Source organism: Herpailurus yagouaroundi, unplaced genomic scaffold (genome assembly GCF_014898765.1).
Source record: "Herpailurus yagouaroundi ecotype Mexico unplaced genomic scaffold, PumYag 250, whole genome shotgun sequence".
NCBI lineage: Eukaryota > Metazoa > Chordata > Mammalia > Carnivora > Felidae > Herpailurus > Herpailurus yagouaroundi.
In genome coordinates, this window is record NW_024412467.1 from 21,879,415 (window position 1) to 21,886,881 (window position 7,467).

The 7,467-nt window shown below is 38.9% G+C and overlaps 1 long non-coding RNA gene across 1 annotated transcript; it reads right to left on the reverse strand.

The window, feature by feature from the left end:
- Positions 1–1,781: 1,781 nt before the first annotated feature.
- LOC121020532 (uncharacterized) lies at positions 1,782–5,084 on the reverse strand. The gene is made up of 3 exons (XR_005786181.1): positions 4,253–5,084; positions 3,638–3,882; positions 1,782–1,935 (listed from the first exon to the last, which is right to left on the reverse strand). It is a non-coding gene; the product is annotated as an uncharacterized LOC121020532 (long non-coding RNA).
- Positions 5,085–7,467: the final 2,383 nt, after the last annotated feature.

Here is a 7,467-nt window from a genome sequence, read left to right on the forward strand (position 1 = left end):
GAAAGAAAGAAAGAAAGAAAGAAAGAAAGAAAGAAAGAAAGAAAGAAAGAAAGAAAGAAAGAAAGAAAGACAAAATGAAAAAAAGAGAGAAAGAAATTAGATCCAAACCTTACACCATATACAAAAGTAACTAAAAATGAATCAGAAACTTAAATGAAAGCGCTAAAACTATGAAACTCTTAGAAGAAAACAGGAATAAATCTCTGTGACCTTGGGTTAGACATGACACCAGAAGCCCAACAAAAGAAAAAATAGATAAATCAAACATCGTTGAAAGTAAAAATGTTTGTGTTTCAAAGAACACCACCAAGAAAGTGAAAAAGACAGCCCATACAATAAGAAAAACAATTTGCAAATATGATATATTATATATAAATATCTATATCCAGAATATAATAAAAGGATAAATAACTGAATATTAAAACGGCAAAGGACTTGAATACACATTTCTCTAAAGAAGATGTACTAATAGCCAATAAGCAGATAAAGGAATGTTTATCATCACTAATCATTAAAAAAAATGCAAACCAAGCCACAGTGAGATACCACTTCACACCTATTAGGATGGTTAGAATGAAAAAGATGGACAAATAATAAGTGTTGGTGAGGACATGGAGACATTGGAACTCTTTTTTTTTTATTTTTATTTAAATTTTTTTTTAATTTACATCCAAGTTAATTAGCATATGGTGCAACAATGATTTCAGGAGTAGATTCCTTAATGCCCCCGTACCCATTTAGCCCTCCCCCTCCCACAACCCCTCCAGCAACCCTCAGTTTGTTCTCCATATTTATGAGTCTCTTCTGTTTTGTCCCCCTCCCTGTTTTTATATTATTTTTGCTTCCCTTCCCTTATGTTCATGTTTTGTATCTTAAAGTCTTCATATGAGTGAAGTCATATGATATTTGTCTTTCTCTAACTTCGCTTAGCATATTGCCCTCTAGTTCCATCCACATAGTTGCAAATGGCAAGATTTCATTCTTTTTGATTGCCCAGTAATACTCCACTGTGTATCTTCTTTATTTCTTCTATATCCATTCATCCATCGATGGACATTTGGGCTCTTCCCGTACTTTGGCTATTGTTGACAGTGTTGCTATAAACATTGGGGTGCATGTGCCTGTATAAACAGCATAGCTGTATCCCTTGGATAAATACCTACTAGGCAAATGCTACGTCATAGGGTAGTTCTATTTTTAATTTTTTGCAGAACCTCCATACTGTTTTCCAGAGTGGCTATACCAGCTTACATTCCTACCAGCAGTGCAAAAAAGATCCTCTTTCTCCACATCCTTGTGGACATCTGTTGTTGCCTCAGTTGTTAATGTTAGCCATTCTGACAGGTGTGAGGTGGTATCTCATTGTGGTTTTGACTTTTATTCACCGGATGATGAATGATGTTGAGCATTTTTTCATGTGTCAGCTGGCCATCTGGATGTCTTCTTTGGAGAAGTGTCTATTCATGTCTTTTGCCCATTTCTTCACTGGATTATTTGTTCTTTGGGTGTTGAGTTTGATAAGTTCTTTATAGATTTTGGAAACTAACCCTTTATCTGATATGTCACTTGCAAATATCTTCTCCCATTCCATTGGTTGCCTTTTAGTTTTACTGATTGTTTCCTTCTCTGTACGGGAGCTTTTTATCTTGATGAGGTCCCAATAGTTCATTTTTACTTCTGTTTTCCTTGCGTCTGGAGACGTGTTGAGTAAGCAGTTGCTGTGGCCAAGGTCAAAGAGGCTTTTGCCTGCTTTCTCCTCAAGGATTTTGATGGCTTCCTGTCTTACGTTTAGGTCTTTCATCTATTTTGAGTTTATTTTTGTGTATGGTGTAAGAAAGTGGTCCAGGTTCATTTTTCTTCAGAGACATTGGAACTCTTATACATTGTGGAGGGCATGAGAAATGTGCGTTCCTTTTCAGAAATAGTTTGGCAGTTCTGCAATAAGTTAAAAAGGGAGTTAAACAGGAATTCCAGTCCTAGGTATATGAGAATTGAAACTATGTATCCACATAATAACATAATAACTTGTACACAAGTTAAGTTAGAATTAAATGTTCATAGCAGCCTTATTCATAATAGCGCAAACAAGGAAACAACCCACATGTCCATGAACTGTTGAGTGGATAAACAAATCTGGTGTATCTATAAAATGGAATATTGTTTAGCCTTAAAAATTCAAGTATGGATACATGTTACAACATGGATGATCCTTGAAAACACTGTGCTAAGTGAAAGAAGCCAGACATAAAAGGCCACCTATTACAGACTCCATGTCTATGAAGTTTAGAATAAGCAAATCCATAGAGACAGGAAAGTCAATTAGTTGTTGTGAGGAGTTAAGGGTTTGGACAGTAAGAGAAGAGCTGCTGATTGGTATGCATTTCTTTTTGGAGTGATGAGAATGTTCTGGAGTTAGATAATGGTGATTGTTGCACAACCTTGTGATTATATTAAAACCATTGAGGGGCGCCTGGGTGGCGCAGTCGGTTAAGCGTCCGACTTCAGCCAGGTCACGATCTCGCGGTCCCTGAGTTCGAGCCCGCGTCAGGCTCTGGGCTGATGGCTCAGAGCCTGGAGCCTGTTTCCGATTCTGTGTCTCCCTCTCTCTCTGCCCCTCCCCCGTTCATGCTCTGTCTCTCTCTGTCCCAAAAATAAATAAAAATGTGGAAAAAAAATTAAAAAAAAAAATAAAACCATTGAATTATATACTTTAAAAGAGTGAATGTTAGGGCATGTTAATTATAGCTCAATTAAAAAAAACGCAGGTGTGGGTCAAAAAAAACGCAGGTGTGGGTCAAAAAAAATAAACGAGTGAAAAGGGATAAACCTCAAGAAGTATGGTGAGGCAGAATTGCCACCAGCTCATGAAACATGAGGCTAGACTCTACCAAGAAAGGGCTTGCCTGACCCTCAAAGAAAACTGGAGGGAAGACCCTCCATTGTCTCTTATGCTCAGACAGCTGTGCCCCTCTCCTTAGAGCTGGTGTAGGAAAGAATTTCTTTCAGTCTTTTTCAAGAATCTCAACCACCTTCTCCAAGGCCTCTACAGCCCAGTTCCCACAGTTGAGCTCCTAATGCTGTTACATTTCAGAAATCATGTTGTTTCTGATACAGTAATGGTTTTCCACATATTACCCAAGTCTAAAACCTGAATCCCCTTGAAGAATTCAGACTGCAAAGGAAGCAATCCAAAATTTACAGAACAGCCATTGCAGCATGTTGTACAACTGAAAAACTGGAAATGATCTAACTATCAAACAATAAGGAATTGGTTAGAGAAATTATGGTACATCCTTATAATGGAATATTATGGAACTCCTGAAAATAAGGCCTAATAAATAATTTTTAGTGATGTAAAGAAATGCTTATGATCATGGCAAGCAGAAAAAAATAATGGATAGAGAATCGTATGGGCATTGTTTTCTCAACTATGGTAAGAATACGCTTACCTTAAGAAATATGCCATGATATTAATAGTGATCATTTTAGGCAGTGGATATTTTCATTCTAAATTTTCTTTTCAAATTTTCCACAGTAAGTATGTCATAGTTTTTGTGTTAGAAAAACATAATTATTTGGGGGTGGGGGAGAATTCCAGGTGGCAAAACGAAGAATTTTAACACAGCCTTGCACGTACCATGTACATCCCATTGGCCAGGATCAGTCCCAGGACCACTGCTGACTTCTGTTTGCCCAGAGAAAATGAAATGGTTTGAGAAACACAATCTCTGCCACAGGGTTGCAAGAGTGTATGGGCATTGGTTGAAGATTGCACAGCTAATGCGAACTAGAGCAAAGATTTGGAATCAGTCTTGGTCCTGTTCATCTTGTAGTTCTGCCCTCTTCCAGGTCCCCTCTGGAATGTTCTCTAGTCCCTGGATGCTAGAATGATCGTTAGGGAGGGTAAGAAAGTCTGATGAAAACATTTATGTTAAACACAGTTTTAAGCCTTTCTAGACCCATCAACAATTCCTGTACAATATTTTCTTCCCTTAATTAACTTCTGTAACTCCCCATTAAACATTCACATGAAGCTGATGTGTGGCATTGTGGAATAGCTATATTGTACACCTGAAACTAATGTAACATTGTATGTTAACTAACTGGAATTAAAATAAAACTTAAAAAACAAAAAGAAAACAAGAAAAAGACAGGCACTGATATCTTAAAAAAAAAAAAAAAAGCAAAACACTAAAGCAAAGCAGACACCAGTTTCAAGGCAATTCATTACTGTGCTTTTGATATACGCCACCTTTTATAGGTTTGTTTTGCAAAAGCAGAACTTCAAAGGCTCTTCCCTGCTTCCTAGGGCTTTTCTCAGCCACTACTCGGCTGTGGCTGGTGGGGGCGGTGCTTGGCTCTGCCTCAGGTTCTGATGATGAGTTTTCCCCCCACCCCATGAAAAAAAAAAAAGAAAGCTGAGTATAAACATAAGCTTGATTGACTAATCATTATCATTACACAAAGGGCTTATAATTCAAACATGATTTAAAGAAATACAGATACCTGGAGATATTCACAACCATTTATTTTAAAACATGAGAAGGGATCTAATTAATATCATCTTGACACTTCAAACACATTTTCTTATCTAACCTTCACATGAACCCTGCTGGGATGGGTCTCCCTCGGATCCCAGGTTCTATAGATGGAAGCGGGCACATGGGTTAGTGAATATGTGTACTGTGGTTCATCTTCTTGCTTTGGCATTTCCTTATGTATAGAATGAGAAAGGAGTAAAAACAATAGTAACAAACAAACAAACAGTAAGTAAAATACCTACTTTCAGCATGTGGGGAGAACTGAATGGGATGATGGATTCATAGCGCCGAGACATGATTATGATGACTGTTTCATTTACAGACAAGGAGAGGTAGGTTCAGACAGCCATTTTGTCAAAGCCAGCCAGTCAGAAGTGGTAGGGCTGGGGCTTGAGCCCAGGCTTCTGTAGGTCTGATGCTGAACACTTCCTCTTACCACTTGCTACTTTTTATATTCTAGGAAACACAGGGAGTCCAGCACAAAGATACCTATGCTTGACCAGCTTTTAGTTCACAGGTAAGCATCTTTTCTGCTTAACTTATAAAATGTCTCAATCACATTCTACTCAAACTCTAACACTTTTTTAAACTGTTCTTTATTCCAGCATCTGGAATTGAAAGCTTAACTCATTTACCTTCTTTCTTGCCCAGGATGAATGCCTATCTAGAAATACTGGAGTTTCAGGGGCCATCTGTCTAAAATGCAGTAAGAATTTATCAAAGTCTCCACCCACCTCATGACGAGGGCTGGAGGACAGCAGTGGACAAGGGTGAGAAATCACAAGACCTGAGTTCTAGCCCCACCACCTACTGGTTCTTGCACCTCATGTAATTTCTCCTGCCAGAGTCTCCAGTTCCTTAGCTATGAACCGGAACACCTATAATACACCAACTCACCTCACGAGCTTGTGGGATCAAATGAAGCGGAGCCTGTTGCAAACTGTAAAGTTCTATGTGATTGTTTTTACTATCCCAACCACAATCTATGGCCAGGCAGCTCTTCATATAGGAGACAGATTTCTTCCCCTTGGCAATAATTGTAAGTAATATATTCCAGGATGTTTTGCATTTTCCTGTGCTTAAAATAAAACTGAACCCAAACAAGAATGCAGACATGGTCCCGCGTTCTGTGACGCTTGTAGAGTAGCTCCTATGTGGGATGCTCTGTGCTTAGTGCACTAGAGATAAGATGTAGTCCTACCCCTGACTACTTCATGGTCTAGTGGAGAAGGCCAGGCATTTATATAAAGTGCTGCATACTTTAAAAGAGGAACAAATACAGTGTTAGAAAAGTTGAAAGGAGCAAGGTCACTTTCAGGTTAGTGAAATCTGGGAGAGTTCCTTGGAGGAGCTTGAGTTCGGTCTTAAATTTGGCTAATATTTGGGCAAGTAAACAGAACAACCTGAGCCGAGACTCAGAGGCAGGAAGATCCAGGCTGTGTGTGGAAACAGAGGAGTATTTTGACTTAACTGAGTCAAAGGGTACAAAAAGAAAAAGATGGGAAACAGGGCAGATTTGGGGGGTACATTAAAGTCAGACTGATGGCTTAATTTTTCAAATAGGAAATCAAAAATTGATCCAGCACAGGGTTTACAGAGTGAGCTGGAGTGGATGGAGAGAGCAAAGGCAGGCAGAACCCTTCAGAGGTCATTGCAGTGGTCCAGACATAAGGAAATTCTGAATTTAGGGCAGCAGCAGCAGCAGCAGCAGCAGAAACAGGGAGATATCTTACAGGTATAGAACCCAAAAGACTTGTCAGAATATGTAATACAAAAGGACCGGGACTCTAAGAACTGGTAAGCAAATCAGGGTTTCTTTCAAGGTTCCAAAAGATTCACAAATTCATCTATTTGACAAATATGGGTCAGTTGTGTGCTAGGGAGCAAGACAGACAAGATCCTTTATGAGAGGAAGGCATATCCTAAACAGGTAATGGGAGTTAGTAATATGACACAGCGTCCAGGTTGCAGGACGGGGGTGGGGAAGGTAGGGAGCTACCCAGGTAGGAGGTGACATTGGGGCTGAACTTTAAATGATGAACATCGGACAACCAGGGGAAAGTTGAAGGAAGAGTAATCTTTACAACTTTGAATCCAAATGACTTTTTAGGGAGTTACCTTTTGGCATAAAGACACGAAGGTCCCACTGTGGCCCCGAGAGAAGGGACACTGTCTTATTTACTATCTTGTAGTGTAGCTGATCTCACTTGTCTCTTCCATGTGGTAGTCGACTCTCAACCTCTAATGTGACTTCTTTCTCACAAAGTGGCTATGGACCAATTTTCCATCACTTCTTCCAAAGAGCTGACCTTTGGATGTCCAAATGGGTTTTTATTGTTTCTCTTAAAGACCAGCTTTATTGATAACATTTAGCACCAAACTGAAGCATCCCAGAAATTCATATACATTGAATAATCAAGACTCACCCATTGATATATGATATAACAAATATCTCTGCTCCAACTAATAGACCAACAGGCAGTTCGCACAAAAAGACAGGTGAATTTTTCAGTCCAAAGGGTGAGTCAACCCATCTGGTATGACAAATGCTGTTTCTGGCTTGATTCCTTGTCTGAGACCATTTGCCAAAACCTTTTTCATGAATCAATAGTTAAGATAATCTAAGCTGTTCCCAATAGATTCAATAGTTCACTGGTTCCAGGCATAAGACATCAATTTGGTTTGGTTATAAAATTTAATATTCTATAATTCACAGAAAATCTAATTCATGTACCATCTGGTTTTGGAAGGAAGACCTCTGGAAAAATTCAGGGGCTTTCAGGATTAACATTTCTTATCTTCTTCCTGATCTCACTCAAGACCTTTGCATTCACACTAAAAAGTGATAATCTACTTGGCATATTACCCCTTATTTCAAAAATGGTAAGTTCATTCCACCTGGTTTACTTTGTAATATGTCCATGAA